Here is an 18,287-nt window from a genome sequence, read left to right as displayed (position 1 = left end):
TTAATACAATGTGTCCAGTATTATCCCAATACCTCAATAAATAGTGATATGGATGGATGGCCAAGAAACAAAACCAAACAAAATAGTGAATGCTTCAAAAAAAAAAAATGAGTGCACTTATGAATACCCAAGATTGGGAATAGAGAAGCCCTATGGATTTTAAGAGGTTACCACCACCTCTGTAATAGTTGCTAGTAGTTTTAGAAGTATTTGAATGCCCACATAATTTCTCTGGGCTTCTAAAATTTGACTATGAATTAAAAGTCTTACAAAGAGCTCTTCAGGAAAGCTTCACCGGTTCCTGGGCTGAGCTTTAAACCTTCACACCTCTCAACTGATTAACTGTAATTGTGAGCAGATACAGGGAGGTGGAGTGCTCTGAAGGATGATGGCACTGCCTTGCTCAGAGAGATTGACATTTCATTTTCCTAACTGCCTTTCCAAATGATTCTCTTCCTTCTACTCCACAGACTATCTGAGAATCCAAATGTTATGAATTAAGCTATGGCATTAATCATAGCTTCCTTGTTCCAGAATTTTTCATATCAGCGTTTCTCCATGCTACACTCAGCTCTCATGTTTATGACTGAGAGGTGGAATTGGAGTAATTCACTTGGAAACAAATATGCAAAGAAATATATTTAATAATCACAGCACTTGTAATGAAGGTTTCTCACTTATATGTAGAATCTAAAATTGTCAGACTTGTAACAAAGTAGAATGGTAGTTACCAAGGGCTTGGGAGTAGGGGAAATGGGGAGATGTTGGTCAAAGGGTACAAACTTTTAGTTATAAGATGAATAAGTTCTGGAGAAAATGTACAACATGGTGACTATCTCTCTATATATAAAAGCCTAAGCAACCGTTATGACCTGATGACTGGACAACCGGATGACCAGCTGGTAGCTATACACACACTGACCACCAGGGGGCAGATGCTCAATGCAGGAGCTGCCCCCTGGTTGTCAGTGCGCTCCCACAGCCAACCTCCCATGGCCAGCCAACCTCCTGCGGTCCCTCCTCCTGGCCTGCCAGGTGGTTAGTGCACTCCCACAGCCAACCTCCTATGGTCCCTCCCTGCAGCCGGCCAGCCCCTATGGGCCCCAATCAGGACTGGGTGAGATGGCCCCAATCAGCAAGGAGGGACCCCACCCATGCACAAATTCGTGCACTGGACCTCTAGTAATTAATAATAATGTACTGTATACTTAAAATGTGTTAAGGAAGTAGATCTCAAGTTTTTTACCACACACAGCAAAAAAGTAACTTACCTATAGTAAACCTATAGTCAACTTTGCAGACCTCTATTTAATGGACTTTGGATTTAACCCACAAAATTTCCTGTCCATATGTCATATGTGAAAATTAACACCCTATTAATTTTAAAATGCTTTTAACCAAGATTTGCTTAAAATTAAATGGACAGGTATTTTTGTTATTAATTCACTCTTATTTTTAATAAATTTTAGCAAATAGGCCATATGTTGGGGAAAACACTGTAATAATTTCATTGACATAAATAAATATTACATATCTACAACTATAGTCTACATATTTAAACCCGAGTCACCACTCGGAAACAATGTTCAGCAAATGATTCATACGTGATCACACTGCATTGCACATGGTAATTGATTCTATTGTCGTGTGGCGTGACTTTCTGTAGCAGTTGTAATTCGGGCCAGCGATGTTCCCATTTGTGATAAGCCACGCCCCAGCCGTGTGCATTTGTTTACTCACAGTGACTGGTGAATGCACCCATTTACTAAACCTCTTCAGTATAAAATTAAAATTACAGTAATACATGTAGAAAACTTTTCTGTGAAATTAAACTTTTCATACATACTTTTAATTACACCAACATGTCTATATAAGTAAAAACAGGTAAACTAACTAATTTGTCAATTTTTAACATACCCATTCAGAAAACCTACTTTGTTATATAATGGACTTTCGGCTTTAAGGGACACCCCCTCACCTGAATTAGTCTCTTATATTGATGTTTAATGTATGTGAGGTGGTGGACATAGAAATCTTGATTGTGGTAATCATTTTACAATGTGTATGTATATCAAAACATCATGCTTTACACCTTAAAGCAGGGGTCCTCAAACTTTTTAAACAGGGGGCCAGTTCACTGTCCCTCAGACCGTTGGAGGGCCGGACTATAGTTTTAAAAAAAACTATGAACAAATTCCTATGCACCCTGCACATATCTTATTTTGAAGTAAAAAAACAAAACGGGAACAAATACAATATTTGTATTTGCATGTGGCCCGCAGGCCGTAGTTTGAGGACCCCTGCCTTAAATAGTATATACAATTTTTATTTGTCAATCATACCTCAATCAAGTGCGGGTGTGGGGTGGGGAAGGAGTCAGTACTAAATGATGCCAGAGCCCCAGACATTTTTAAAGCTCAGTGCCCCGGTGCAAACTCCGCAGATCAGCTTAAGGCAGATCTACTTTAAAAGCAACTTGAGCTATTTAAGAAGAACAAGAACTCTATTGCTTTGAATCCTAAAATTCTTTTCCTGTATAATTACAAATAGTCCTCAATGCCTTTTAATTGCTACTGTCAAAGAAAGAAATCAAGGGCTTGGAAAAGAATCAGCTTTTGAAATTAACTCTTCAGAACCTGTAGGATGATGAAAGGTGGTGATAAACAACAATTTATCCCTTCTTGCCTTGCACACCCCATCCCTAACACCAGCCTTCCCAGCCTCCACCCGTAGATCATCATTTTCCTAGAATCTCCAACTTCAGACCTTGGCTTCATCATCACTTCCTCTGTGAAGTGTCCTCAACACTCTGCCACTCAAACTAGGTTAGGGTTGACAAGGAAAAATTGCACTAGACAAGTTAAACACACAAGGAAGACTTTATGTACGATTAGTACAATAGTGGGAAAAGACTGAACTATGTTGAAAGAAAAGGGCTGAGAGTTTTTAAGCCCTGGGTGAGGTAATGGGAAAATACTGGAGAACATTAGAGGGGATGTTGGCCAATGAGATTAGGTCAACTGTGTTTGCTAATTGGCACTCAAATTAAGCTCCTGCACACAAATACAGAGAGAGAGAGAGAGAGAGAGAGAGAGAGAGAGAGAGAGAGAGAGAGAGAGACTGGGAGATAGGGGTGCTGTCTTTCTGGATGATTATATTTTAAAGGATGGCTCCCTGGTCCTTGAGAAAGATTTTCTGTTATAAAACTGGCAAGAGGTGGGGAAGAGATCTACATCTCAGAGGGGCAGAGAAAGAATGTGCAATTCCAAGTTTTCTAATGTATTTGCTCTAAGAAAAGGGAGGCAGGGGTCTATAATCAGAAAGCAACCTGTCTAAAGTCTAATCAAGTTGAGGGAAACATTAAAGACATCTTGGCCAGTCCTCCTGCCTGTAATATGCTTGCATGGCATTTTCCTAATAGTTGTTCCAATTATATTTGTTTGGGCTTCTAAAATTTTGACTGTGAATTTAAAAGCTTAAGAAGACCCCTTGATGATAGCTTCAAAGGTATTTGATTTGTTTAAAATTGGTTCATCAGGACAGGAACAATGTCTCTGTTTTTACCATTGTGTCTTTAGTACACAGTACCTGGCACACAGTAGCTCTCATTAAATATTTGTGGAAAAGGAAAAAGGTTCTGAAAGAACCCAGTTTCTTCAGAATTCCTCCATACTTTTTTTTGGTATCAGGGTTAAAGATTCTGTTGGGTACTGGGTAAAATGGAGAAGGATTATATCCATTAATTTATAAATAATTATTACCATGAACACAGCACTGTCTTGTCCAAACAGCATGCCTCTTACCTGATTTTCCATTGATAAGTCAAGTAAACACAATATACCAAAAGTGTACACACAGAATACACAAAATATTTTTTCACTTTTATGATTCAATAGATTAGTTCTAATAAACGTGAAAAAATGTCCATATCCTCTTTAACTCTACAAAGATGCTTTAAAGAAAACAAATGGAATGTCTCTTTAAAAAGTTGGAAACATTTGTACTAATGTCATTTTTCATCTCTCAAAAATACTTCTCCATTTCAAATAAAAGCATTTACAACCACCCCGTTGATCATTCTTTAGTCATTGTAGTTTTATAAACATTTTAAATCTTTGCTCAAGTCTAGCCTTAACCGAGCAGAATGAGTTCTAATGAAAGAATGAAAGTATTCACAAAGCCTGGAACAAGGGCTCCTCCATAAGGATAGTTCCCCTAAACTCAGTGATTCGGCTGCCTTTTAAATAAAAAGGCAGTGATTGTTAACTGAATGTAAAGCTCCATGAAAACAGACTTTATTAACAATGAATCTAGAATTTCAAAACTTTTTCCAGCCACCAAGAATCCCTTGGTTTTTCATGCATGCCCTGGAACAGCAGCATCCTTAAATCATAACACAAACTGAAGGCTTTCATTTCCGACAGGACCACCCTGTGGCTGCACTGTTAGGACAAAGACAACAAGAGCTACTTTATTCCTTTACATATTTCATTGGTCTCTTCCAAAGTTTCAGAGTTGGAAGAGTTTTAATAATGGCATCTTACATTTCCTTTATTTTTCCTAGATATAATTCATGTTCACATAATGCTAAACCATCCTGATACAAAGAGAAAATCTAATTAATGGACTTCTGTTTTTTTCTAGCTCATATCTAATGTCCAGCTATTTCCAGATGCCTTGAACACAGAGACACATAGTTGTGAACAAATACTTTTAAATGAATGTTCTAACGTCACCCAAATGTCCTAATTTAAAGTAGCCCCAAACCTCACTGCTCAATAGCTCAATAATGACTTCAAGCTGAGACTTGAGATTTATGGGGTTTTCTTTAAATACATTCATGACAATAGTAATTCCCTAGTTTGTTGAGGACAAAACCGGAGTCCGTGATTGTGTATCTAGAGGAAATTTGCAATCTCTGCATGCTGTGTCTGTTACAATGCTTGCAGCTGACAAGTAACAGAAAACAAAATATCTTAGGCCTTTCGCTTCAACAATAAGAAATCGATTTATCACTCTAAGAACTCACTGGTGGGGCACTTCCAGACTAGTTGAATCTGCAGCTTGACAGTATCATCACTGTTCATTGTTTCTGCCCTGCAGTTTTCCGGGTGTCTTCCTTGTCCTCAGAACCAAAAGGTAACTGCCTCAGCTCCAGATATTGTGTGTTGAAGAGAAGGGACACCTTACTACAGGTTCGTTTTTATCAGCCAAGGAAACTTTCCCAGCAATCTTTCTATTATACCATACTATTTACTCATATGGCCTAAACCAGTCATTTGCGACAAGAATGAGACTATCATGAAATACAGAATAATCAGGATTTCCCTAGTCATATGCCCAAATGAAGCCAGGTTCTAGCAGTCAAGGAAGGAGAGAATGCCTTTGGGAGGTAACCACTAGGATATTCTGAAATCCCTACAGCTCATTCAATCATTTACTCATATGCAACTATGTTCTGAGTTCCTACTTTAGACCCTAGGGATAGAGCAGTGAGCACAACAAACTAAGCTCTGCCCACATTAAGCTACAGTCTCGAGGCCGAAAATATTTAAAAATAAAAACAGAAACAAAAAGCAAACAGACAAAGAGATAAGTGCCATGGAAGGTGGTTCTGAGGGCAGTATGTATATATGCCTGTATAGGGGTGTAGGGAGCGGCTCTAGGGTCAAGCCTTGGGCTGACCTGTGGCAGGGCCACAAAGAAGTTCCAGCCTAGAGGGCAGAGCTCTCCTAGCATAATTAAGCCTGACCTTGTAGCCCTCCCTAATTCCTTCCTAAGTAGCTAATGGGCTGTGGGAGGTGCAGCAAGTGTTGCCAAAACAAGAACATTTGTATACATGTTAATCTACCCTTGTTTTAATCAGACTATAAAATAAAGCATCGGCTTGCTGGCTGGGTCTTTTGTGTCCTCATCCAGGCATGAGAGATCCACCGATCCCCACCTGTATTGTCTTATCTGTCTTTTCTTCAATCCTTCACCACCCCTCCTCAGGTTCACCCTTGGCCATGCTGGCGTGGCACAAGGGGGAAGGGGTAGGGGATATTAATATATTATTTGGGGAAGATATTACTGATAAGCTTTTATTTGAACAGAGTCTTGGTATGTAATTCTGTGTAAAATGAGAAGATATTGGATGGTTTGAACAGAGGAATGATGTGATCTGACTTACATTTTTAGAAAATGGACTCTAGGTGGGTAAGAGCCATTGGTACATAGAAATGCCATTGTCATATTCCAGGTGTGAGATGATGAAGGCCTGGCCCATGATATTAGTGGAGGGGGTGAGAAGTGGTGGCATTCAGGATACGTTTTTTCGATAGAGCAAACTGGATCTGCCGATGGAGGATTGGACATGGTGTGTGAGAAATAAAATGCAAGATGTCTCCAGAGGCTTTGGGCTATGCAACCAGGAGGACAGATTCACCATTAACTGAGATGAGGAGGGTGGACTTGGGATCAGTCTCAGGAACAGAGACAGGTTTGTACTGACCACTGGATTTAGCAACACGTAGATCATTGGTGACCTTGACAAGGAGAAGAGTTTTTGTTGGTAGAATGATGGAAATGGACATCTAATTTGGTAATGTGGGTAGTTGTTGTTTTGATGGGTATTCTATTTTTCCAAACCTCATGAACAATTCCAAAAGTCATTATTTTCTTATAGCCACCCATTTTATTCACCATTGTATCCCAGCACCTAGAAAAATGGATTTCAATATATATATTTGTTGATTGAATACATGGGTATTTCACAACAGGATTCCTAGGTAGGACTGTGAAAAGGATTATGTTCAGCCCTTGGTTATTAATGTTTTTTCTATAATCTCTTTCAACGCTCACTCCCTAAAACACCTGTTCTTTTTTTTAATATAGCCAGAGACTTTTTCACCCTGACTGCTTACTGCAGTATACAATACTTATTACTCTACTTTGATAGTATGCTTTATAACCACGAAAAAAAAAGTGAGGATAAAGAAAATCTCATATGAAGAAAATATTATCATCAGGGCTTCAGTGAACAGGTGCTTGATTAACAACCACCACCAACTTACACAGTGCTTACTACAGACTTCACAGCACCTACTCATAGAGTCCTTACCAGAGCCTTGTTGGAAGGTACTATTATTTTTTCCTCTGTTTTACAAATGAGAAGATTAAAGCAAGAAAGGGTAAGTGTGTTGCCTCAAGTTTCATGGTTGGTAAATGCCACAACCAAGATTCAAACCCAGGTAGTCTGGCTCTGGAGTTCACATTCTTTTCTTTTTTAAATATATTTTTATTGGTTTCAGAGAAAAAGGGAGAGAGAAAGAATCATCAACCCAAGCATGTGCCCGACCTGGAATAGAACTGTGACCTCCTGGTTCATAGGTCTATACTCAACCACTGAGCCATGCTGGCTGGGCTGGAGTTCACGTCCTTAACTGCCAATCTCTGCTGCCTCAATTTACCCAATTTTAAAGGCCCTACCTCTTCCATGGTCAACTGTGGTCTGAAAATATTAAATGGAAAATTTCAGAAATAAACAATGCATGAATTTTAAATTTTGTGCCATTCTGAGGAGCATGATGAAATCTCACGTCATCCTGCTCTGTCCTGCCAGTGTATGCTACTGTATTCACTCCCTGCACATTACTCACTTAGATGAATAAGTCATCAGATCACATATCATAGTATCACAGTGCTTGTATTCAAGTAACCCTTATTTTACTTAATGATGGCCCCAAAATGCAAGAGTAGTGACTTTGGATATGCCATAAAGTGCCTCCTTTAAATGAATAGGTATCTCTATATATAAAAGCCTAAGCGACCGGCCCACCAGCTGACCAGGCCAACCATCCAGTAGCTATGACACGCACTGACCACCAGGAGTCAAATGCTCAACATAGGAGTGGAAACCACAGGCATGGAAACATGGAACAGACTGATGAATCTCAGAGGGAGGAGGGGAAGAAAGAGGGTGAGAAGAGATTGACCAAAGATCTTATATGCATACTAGAGCTCGGTCCTTTGGCCTGGCCTCTGGGGATCAGGCCGAAACTGGCTCTCTGACATCCTCCAAGGGGTCCCGGATTGCGAGGGACCCCACCAGTGCATGAATTCATGCACCGGGCCTCTAGTGTATGTATATTTAAAAAAAACACAACAGTATATGTAGGGTTCAGTACTATCCATGGTTTCAGGCATTCACTGGAGGTCTTGAAACATATTGATTGCAGATGTTGGGGGGGGGTCACTGTGCATTCTTTGATTATCTTACTTTACATCTTCCCACTTCTTAATTAAAACCTTACATGGGCTATGTTATAGATCTGAATAACCTAAAGAGACATAATAGTTCTTTTAAAAATGGTTCTTGTTTCCAGGGAGAGTAACTCTATACTAGGATTTTGAAAGGGAAGAGTAGTGTAAAAATCACTAGATTCTGATTATTTGGTTGAAATGGGAAACTAGAAGATCCAGAAAGGTCACATGACTTAGCCAAAGTCTCCCAGCCCCTTAAGGGTAGAGCTGGAACTAATATACATATATCTTGCCAGCTGCTTAGCTGAGTTTGGAGATGATACCTTAAGTTCAAGATACATGTAATGCCCTTTGCACTAACAGAGTAGCTCACTAGAATGCAGGGCAGGCCCCTTTGTAGCTTCTCAATTCATCTCCCACCTAGTAATTTTTCACTCAGTGATCAAACAGAACCATTAGTTGTGATTATATCAGGAACATTGCTCAGGCTTGACACCGTCTCTTTGGACTCCATGAGAAATGAGACAGCATGCCTTGTTCACTGTGACAAGTGGGAAACTGGGAAAGCTTTCTAAAACTGTTCAAATTGATTTCTTTATATATAAATGACTTCAGTAAAAATAATATAGTTTCTCATATGTTTTCTCATAATGCTTATTTCTGGTACTATTTTTAGACCATAGTGTGGAAAATATCATTAATTCCATTGTTTTTCTTTATCCCTTCTCTGTTTTTCCATTATTTTTCACATATTCCTTTTACTGCGACTTATTTTTAAATGTCTAATATAATGCCACTGGCATTTTAAGATTATATACAAGCTTATAGTTATAGTCCCTTTTTCTTTTTCCCTTTTTTAAAATATAGATTTTATTGATTTCAGAGGGAGAGAGATAGAAACATCAATGATGAGAGAGAGTCATTGATTGGCTGCCTCCTCCATGCCCCCACTGGGGATCTAGCCTGCAACTGGGACATGTGCCCTGACCAGCGCTCAACCACTGAGCAACACTGGCTGGGCATAGTCCCTTTTCCTTGTTTCAGAATTTTCTTGCCAGTGTTCATCATATTTTTTATATAATTCAATTAGGGATTTTATTAATTTTGAATAATTTGGGTGAGATATATTTGGCTCATAGGATAATATATATTGTTGTAATTTGTAGAATATTACATAGTTATTCAATCAATGTCTGATGTACCAATTTTCAAATCACTCAAATTACATATACTTAACCAGTTAATGCTCATTAATTTATTCTTTAAATCAGAAAACATTCATTATTTGGATCAAGTAATGTTCTAGATGCTGGGAAAACAACAATGTCAAACTCCCCAAGGAGTAGAGCCAGACAAGTATCACTCAAGTCTCAGGATGAGAGTAAAAACACAGCATGTAGGGGACCTTTACAGAAACCTGGGACCCAGCCTTGGGAAATCAGAGAAGCAGGTGAATCTTGTTCACCCTAATTTGATTTTGAACAATTCAGAGAGCACTTTGGGGTGCTTTAGATTTGTTATTGGAAACAATTATTACTCTACTATAGATTTATAAAGGTGTTCATCAAGAATTTTAGGTGGAATGATGATGAAACAAATCCTTTTATCTATAGAGATTATATTACATATTTTAAAATAATTGATTTCAGAGAGGAAGGGAGAGGGAGAGAGAGAAACATCAATGATGAGAAAGGATCATTGATTGGCTGCCTCCCCCATGCCCTCCACTGGGGACCAAGCAGCAACCCGGGCTGTGCCTCAACCAGGAATCGAACCATGACCTCCTGGTTCGTAGGTCTGTGCTCAACCACTGAGCCACAGCAGCTGGGCTTCATATTTTGTTGCTGCTACCTCACCTTTGCTTCATTGTCAACTTGTACTGCTTTTGCTATTCATTTTGACCATTTATCACTGCATGACAGTCTCTGCTTTTTTCCTCAAAAGCTGCAATTCTTTGAATACTTTCATAAATCAACATCCACTTCATTCCCACAGGAACTCTTTATCAGTGTTAATCCTGTCTAAGCTTATGGGTGGTCCTTTGTTCCACACAGCAACTCTAGCCAAATGGAAATACTTTCTATCTTTAGTGCAGCACTTTTTTCCTCCAGTGATTTTTCACTCTAGGCACAGAGCTCTCTAACTCAGCATTGAAGATCTTGAAATGGCAATAATTCCTGTGTATAGGAGCCCAGCTTGGGGGGTTATGATGAATAAGAAGACAAAATGAAGTACCCAAATACCTTTCTGATAGCCACAGTACTGCTGCCGATAAAGATGTCCTGAGGTCAGTGACATGAGGTTAGGGAACTGTCTCATTTCCTTCCTCGCAGAGAAAGCCTTTTCCTCAACCTTTTACAGTATAAATCTCAGCCCCCTTTAGGAAAACCTCCATCCCCTGTTCCCAGGAGTTGGCTCTGTTCAGGCATTTGTCCTATGCAATCCATGGGGCAAAATGAAGACTCAGATTTTCAAATTTCTTTACCTCCCAAATCTGTGGACCCATTTTCAGTCTCCAACCCTACCCAAAAGCTCATGACACCTCTGCTGCCCATCCAAAAGTTGAATGAGATCTGGACCTGAAAATTAATTTTGTTGGCTCTTGAGGCTTACTTCAGTTGGGTTTTCCCTCTTCATGGATTAGTAGAAAACTCCAATGTTCTATGAGAGAGGTTTCACTGAAATAGCTTGTCACTCTAGAAACAAGCATACGTATATTTTTGTGTATGGTCTTGCCTAAAAGCAGTATGCTAACATGTGATTTCCCAGACGGAACACATTTGCAAACTGAATTGCTGCCCACTCCAGCAGACTCATACTGAAAAAAAGCAGCTGCCACTGGAATGAATGACAAAAACCACTAAGGAGTGAGCAATAGCCCCCGCCCCCCACCCCCACCCCCAACACACACACACCCTGGACTTCCAAACAGAGGTGCTGACATTAACACCTTTCCCTCCATGCTGCTGGCAGATCACTTAATCTTCTTACCATCTGTGAAGATAATGACAAACCAGGGAATTGTTATTTCTTTTGAAAGGCGATTATAATTGGCTTTTTAATTGTACCTGTAACTAGGGAGATGCAGCATGTACACTTGGACTTCAGTCCTCTCCTTTTATCATAGAATTGTTGGAAGGAAGGAGGGCAGGAAGGGAGGACTCCTCCACTGATAAATAGAGGTTACAAAACTTTAACTTGACGGCAACTTTGAGCCATAAATTTTTAGGTCCCCAAAGAATTCAACAAACAAATAGGCCTCTCGTGCCTAGTCCTTTGGTCTTTTATTAATCCACGAGGCACTGGAAGGTTAAATAAAGAATTGAATGCCACATCGCTCTGTGAACAACTGCAAGATGTGAATCAGCAGTGTGGAGCCCCTTCTCTTTTATATATTGCATTAGAGGCCCGATGTATGAAATTTGTACAAGAGTAGGCCTTCCCCTGGCTGCCGGCACCAGCTTCCCTCTGGCATTCGGGACTGGGGCTTCCCTCGCAGTCCTGGCTTCATCCTGAAGGTCGTCCGGGAGGTCATCTGGAAGGTTGTCCTGTCTAATTAGCATATTATGCTTTTATTATTATAGAATATTGATGCAGAAAAAAGGAGAAAGAAAAAAAACACTATCATGGTCCACCCATCAAAAAATATCTTCTCACCTTAGAAGATAAAACATATGTGTTTACAATTAATTAAAAGTCCATGATTTCTATTTATTGTGGCATAAACAATGAATCCTTTGAGTGTGATAGGTTGTTCCAAAGATGGCTACAACAATATCCCAAATTTTCCCAACAGCTTTATTGAGATATAATCCACAAAATAAAAAATTCATCTATTTAAAGAATATAATCCAATGGTTTTAGTATATTCACAAGTTGATTCACAAATCAATCACAATTGATTTCAGAAAATTTTCATTACTCTCCCCCAAAACCTCAAAGCATCACTCTCCCTATTCCATCCACTCTGCCCCACAACCCTAGGCAACCACTAACCTACTTTTTGTCTCTATACATTTCCCTAATCTGGCCATTTCATATAAATGGAATTGTACAATATATGTTCTTTAATGAGGGATTTCTTTCATTTAACACAGTGGTTCATCCATGGTATTGCATGCATCAGTACTTTCTTTTTGATGTCAAACAATTGTATGGATATATCACATTTTATTTTTCCATTCATCAGTTAATGGACATTTGGGTTGCTTTCATTTTTTTGCTATTATGAATAATGCTACTCTGAACTTTCATTCACAAGGTTTTATGCAAATATGTTTTCATTTCTCTTTGGTAGATACTTAGGAGTGGAATTGCTTAGGAGTGGCTGTATCATTTACCTTCCCACCAACAGTGAATGAGGGTTCCAGTTTTTCCACATGCTCACCAACACTTGCTATGATCTGTCTCTTTTTATTACAGCCATCTTAGTGGGCGTGAGGTGTTCTCTCATTGTGGCTTTTACTAGTATTTGCATTTCCTTGGTGGCTAATAATGCTGAGCTTCTTTCCATGCATTTATTGGCCATTTCTATATCTTCTTTGGAGACATGCCTATTTAAATTATTTGCCCATTTATCTGCTTTTTTATTATTAAGTTGTAAGAGTCCTTTATATTTTCTAGTTACGAATCAGATATTTGCCTAGCAAATATTTTCTCCTCCCTTGTGCTCTTTGGCAATGTGATTTTGGCATTTCTCTTTCAATCTGGGCTGACCTTTTGGTCTACCAAATCAAGAATATGTTGCCAAAGTGACTCTGAGTAACTTCTGAATCTGTTTCTTAAGAGATCTTCAGATTATGCCTTCAAATTTAGAGAAAGTTCTTTTTCTTGGAATCTAACTGCCATAATGTGAGAAAGCCCAAACAGCCATGTGGAGAGATCCACAGGAAGGAGACTGAGGCCCCTGGCCAACAGTTCCATCCATCCTTTTCTCTCTGGGAGCTCCTTTCCATCCATGGATGGATGGATGGATGGATGGATGGATGGATGGATGATAATATTCTTTGAGAGATTATTTAGTGGTGGTGTCCCTTCAACTCAAAAAAAACCAACTCTGAAGCATTATAAAAAATGACAGGTTGGGATTTATAAAGGGTATGCTTTTCTTCTTTCCCTAGTGGAAAAAGCTGATGTGTCTTTGGTTTATCATATAGGAGAGCCCTTTATTTCCAGAGAATTCATTAAAGAGCAAAGGAGAATAAATCTGGGTTTAGGTATAAAAAGTACTTTCTGATCATGTGGGATGTTAAACATTGAGAGGGTTTATAGGTTATAAGCATCATGCTTTCATCTCCTAAAAGACTATGAAGAATTAAATATTCATCTATATTCTTCTCACTATTGTTTAGGTGACACCTGCCTGTGGTATGTAGAGAGCCTTTTCTGCTTCTAATTTTTAAAAACATCTCTGCAAATCATATATAGTCAAATGAACTCTTCACTGAGATGGTTTTTGCAGTAAGTCTGCACCTGGATAGTTTAAAGTATTGTGAAATTATTTAAAAGACACCAATTAAATTGAATACGTTGTTGTCCTGCACCAAACAAAAAGTGTGAAAAGAAGGTGGCCATTTTGTATTAATTATGACATTTATTTGAAAACAATGACTGTAATTGCATTTGGCATTTTGGAACCTATCACAGAACACAGCCAGCTTAAACAACAAACTTACAAATTAGCCTTTTTGTTCTACACGCAAAGTGTGGCTCATCTCATTTCCACAGTATGTGAGACCCAAATCCTCCCATGAATGAGCAAAAACCAGGCAGCAGTAATAAACATGGCATTCCAGCAGACAGAGAAGTAACGCTTGGCATTGTCTGTCTTCCACACCCCCCTTAATTCTTTACCTCTATATCTTATCTGTAAAGGAAAGATAAGGCCATAGTATCCTTTTAATCATTGGTCTTTCTGTTGAGACTAATATCACCAATCACTTGTGATGTAAACCCTAGCCTCCCTTGCTCATTGGCTGTCCTCCACCTCCAAATTACAAACAGCTTTCAGTCACTGAGTGGTCAATGGCCCACCTAAACTTCAAGAGGAAATTTTTACCAATTTGTGAACTCTACCCTGGAGGCTTTACCTACCAAATATAATCATGGTTAACCTCGCAAAGATGGGAATGTTTAAAATGTTTATGTGGTCCTCACCTTATGAAACTCATCAAAGTTTCCAAAATAAAACCCCATCTAGCCAGCTGTCATCTTTCCTCCCAATGCCATGTCAGAGCCTATTTGCCTGGCAGGCCTTAATAATCTCCAATCTCACACTTGACATATACTCAGTAAGAATAAACAACGCAATGCGCTGTAGTCATTTCTTTCATATAAATAAGATTAACATTATGGGGAGGACCCTCCAAACCCAGGTAATTTTTTCACTTTAATCAAAATACACAGAGCTTCAGGGCCTAACATTTTAGACATGAGTGACTGTTCTTTCCAAGATTGCTTCCCAGAGAAGTTGGTGTGTGACTTGTTATCAACCCCAAAGACGTTTAGGCTCTGAACATCAGACTTCCTGTCTCAGGAGTCCAACTCTTCAGTTATATGTGTTAATATGAGAGGCAGAAGATTTTCAACTTGCATTTTTTTCTTTTCCTTTTTAACTTTTTAGTTTCCCAAGTAGGAATCTACAGTAAGCTGAATTGCTCTGATTTGCATAATGTCCTTTCTTTGTCCTCTCATTTAAACACTTTAATACTTATGTTAATACTGAGCACTTTCATGGCCCCCTTTGTAGTGACCTCATGCCCTGAATCTACTAAACAAATCTATGTAATTTAGATTTTTGACATATGGATGCTGGACATTGTGAGGATACAAAAGAATTTTAGTTATTATGAAGTCTCGGTTGAAAACATATAGAAACTAAATCATTTAATTGATGGAACACGGCTCCCACTGTTTTTTAACCAAAGTATGGAGTGTAGGCTGTTTTGGTGATGGAAGGGAGGACATCTTCAGGAGGAACTAGAAGATACTGGAATAGCAGACAGATTTGGGGTGATCAGGCTTATCCACAAAGTTAGGTCTCCTCCTGGGCTGTTCTTCCAATGCAAAACCCTCCTACTTTTGTTAGGTCCCTATGAAGATAAGATCCCTTTCATTATTTGTACTGAATAACAAACAAAGGAAAAAGAGTTCAGCACCTAAGACAGTTCCTTGCAAAGTATAGCTGCTCTGTGTTGAGAATTTAAGATTAGAACTCTGAATTTCTAAGGTTTGATCCATGATCAAGCTGCCAAACTATACTGCCCCTAAGGCAGGATCCAAAGAAAGTACTTTTGACTCATTATGTGGTATTATAGGGAGAGTTATTGAAAATTATAACCTTCTCCTCTGCAGTTGACTGCTGCTCTTGTGATAAAGGGTATCAGTAAATAACCGTAACCATGAATTAACCAAACCAGATGTCTGTCTTCCATTAAAAGTAGTAAATTATGACCCTTTTCATCCTGAATCGTCAAGATGATCAGGGTCTCTAACATTCCTCTGGGGTCAGGAGAGCTGTGCCCACAGATAACTCTTGAGAGCCTTGGATGGAAAGACTTGGGAGAACAGACAGAGGGAAGCACAAGTCTAAGGTGTATGACAGTAACAGCTGTTCTTTGTCCACTGACAATCAGATACGCGTGGCCCACTCCTGTTTTACATCAATGCTGGTAATTGTGCATGGGTAAGGAATCTCATTGGAGGTAATGTATTAGGTACATTACCAAGCAAGCCTTAAGTGGAACAGTACTTTATTGCTGCAGCTATTACCCTACACTAAGCCTTCCCTGAACTACTGCCATATTCCGCTAAGATAAAGCACCAGAAATCAAAACACAGCACTTCCCTGGCATACATAATCCTCAGATACTGGCAAATCAAGCTGTAGAATTTGACAAGCAACAAAAATAAAATGCTCGGTGATTTTTTTAAATCTGATGATTTACAATGATCCCTTTATATTTACAAAATATGTCTTGGGGATGTTTCAGTTATGACATTAATAATATTTACTTTGAACCTGCTTGTGTTGTGGGAATACTAAATTTGGTAATAAGTTTCCCCTTGTTCTATCGGGTGAAAACTGTCAAGGATCTTACTGCATGTGCAGAATTGCTAAATTATTACAACCAGTAGCAGAATTTTCTGACCACTGGAAATAAGTGGCAGTGTGTGTGTGTGTGTGTGTGTGTGTGTGTGTGTGTAGAGAAAAAGAGATTTATTGACTGATATTACTAAGATTCCTTAGAGCTAAATTTAGTTGGGGGGGGGGAGGTTTCAGTTAAAATTGTGTACCACTTTCATAGGATTTTCCTATGTAATTTTAATTACAAGTTCTTTCTAAATGCTTTCCCCAATTCTAGCCTCATTGATTAATAATGATGTCTTTGGACAGTTGAGCCATAATTTTGGGAGGCTACCCCTTCAGTGGAGAAGTTTCTTGGTGTCAGGTATGAAGCAGATGTCTCGAATTTAGGGAATCACTGACTGTCCTCGACACAAGTCACATCAACATGAACTTAAGATGGCTTGGAAATGTTCTTTGCCAAAGTGTCTGAGGATATTGCTAAATAAAATACCATCTATTCTTCTGTCAAATAAATTTGGGGGAGTTTATTCTTTTAGTTTAATTGTCACACTACCACCAAATATATTTTATATGTGGTGCCAGCTGATGAGCAGAAAAGTCCTTCTCTCCTCTACAGTCTCCTTGTTCTCCTTTATTTCTTCTGAAATATTAGACCTGTCTCACTCGCTGCCCTTTGTATTCCTAGAAAGATGCTGTTGACATCACTGATGCTCATGTGCTTTCAAATGGTGATAAAGACTGATAAGGGGTCAGAAGCTCCCCACTCACTATGAATCTTCTGGAAAGTTAGCTGCTCGTGGTCAGTGGTCACACTTCTGCTTCTTTACTCTCCAGAATTTTGTGGTCCCACAGATCAAAATGATTCATTTTGCCTCTGAAGGCCACAAGCCAGGTTGATTAGCTTGCTACTTCTGCAGTATTTGTAGTGTAGGTAGCAACACCTTAGGTCTTCCTTAAGAAGTCTTCACCACATTTCTTTGCCTGCCTTTTCCATCTCCACATGGAAGCTGGTTAGCAGGCCTTCTGTTTTCTGTCATTGTACATTTCCAACCCTGTAGAGCTAATGCTGCTCGAAGCGTGGCTTCAGTGCTGATGCAGTGGCTATGTTCCAGCTCACTGCTCATGACCCAGGCTTGCCAAATGATGCCTGAGAGGTGTTGAGAAAACTGTTTAAGAAGCTACTTTCCCTGGCCAGCATTTCTCAGTGGTCAGAGCATCAGTCCATGGACCAAAGGGTCACGGGTTTGATTCCTGGTCAAGAGCACGTACCTGGGTTGCAGGTTCAATCCCTAGCTCTCACATCAATATTTCTATCTATCTTTTTTTTCTCTCTCTCTCTCTTTCCCCCTTCCTCCCTCCCTTCCAGTCTCTCTAAAAAATCATGAAAAAATGTCCTCAACTGAGTATTAAAAATAATAATAATAAATTTAAAAAAGAAATTACCTATAGTGACTATAGCCAGCCTGTGTCCCAGACATATTAATACTTAAACATGGTCACTACTCTGTAACCTTTAGCTAATTCTTCACCTTGACACAGTGTTGATACCACCTTGATGGGGCTCACTCTGTCCACTACTCTTAAGTAGAAAATGTATAAACCATACCATGTGCATTTTTTAATGTCACTTATGCCTCAAAGGTATGGATATGTCTTTGTGCATTTTTATTTTCCTGCAGCAGTTGTCAGCACATCATTTGTCAGATGACTGACAAAGAACTGAAGCCTAGCTGTCCCTAGTGATTCAGTCAGCTCCAGCTAAGTAGGAAGCCTCCCGTGAACATAGTACCAGGTCCCTCCAGGACGACATATGGGAGAAATGGAAGACAAGGTCCCTGCTTTTGAGGCATTGGTGATTTACTCTCAGAGTCACAACTGACTTATAAAAGGATTTTCAAACATTTAAAATGCATATTTTATATTGCATGTGTATACCAAGGCCACAGAAGTGCCA

General features: G+C 39.2%; 1 protein-coding gene across 1 annotated transcript in view; it reads left to right on the top strand.

The window, feature by feature from the left end:
* LHFPL3 (LHFPL tetraspan subfamily member 3) overlaps positions 1-18,287 on the top strand; it is a 455,301-nt gene that overhangs the window by 221,659 nt on the left and 215,355 nt on the right. The gene's annotated exons all lie outside the window — the stretch shown is intronic.

The sequence above is a fragment of the Myotis lucifugus genome, unplaced genomic scaffold, assembly GCF_000147115.1.
Source record: "Myotis lucifugus unplaced genomic scaffold, Myoluc2.0 scaffold_18, whole genome shotgun sequence".
Classification (NCBI taxonomy): Eukaryota; Metazoa; Chordata; class Mammalia; order Chiroptera; family Vespertilionidae; genus Myotis; species Myotis lucifugus.
This window is presented reverse-complemented; position numbering and strand designations above follow the sequence as displayed.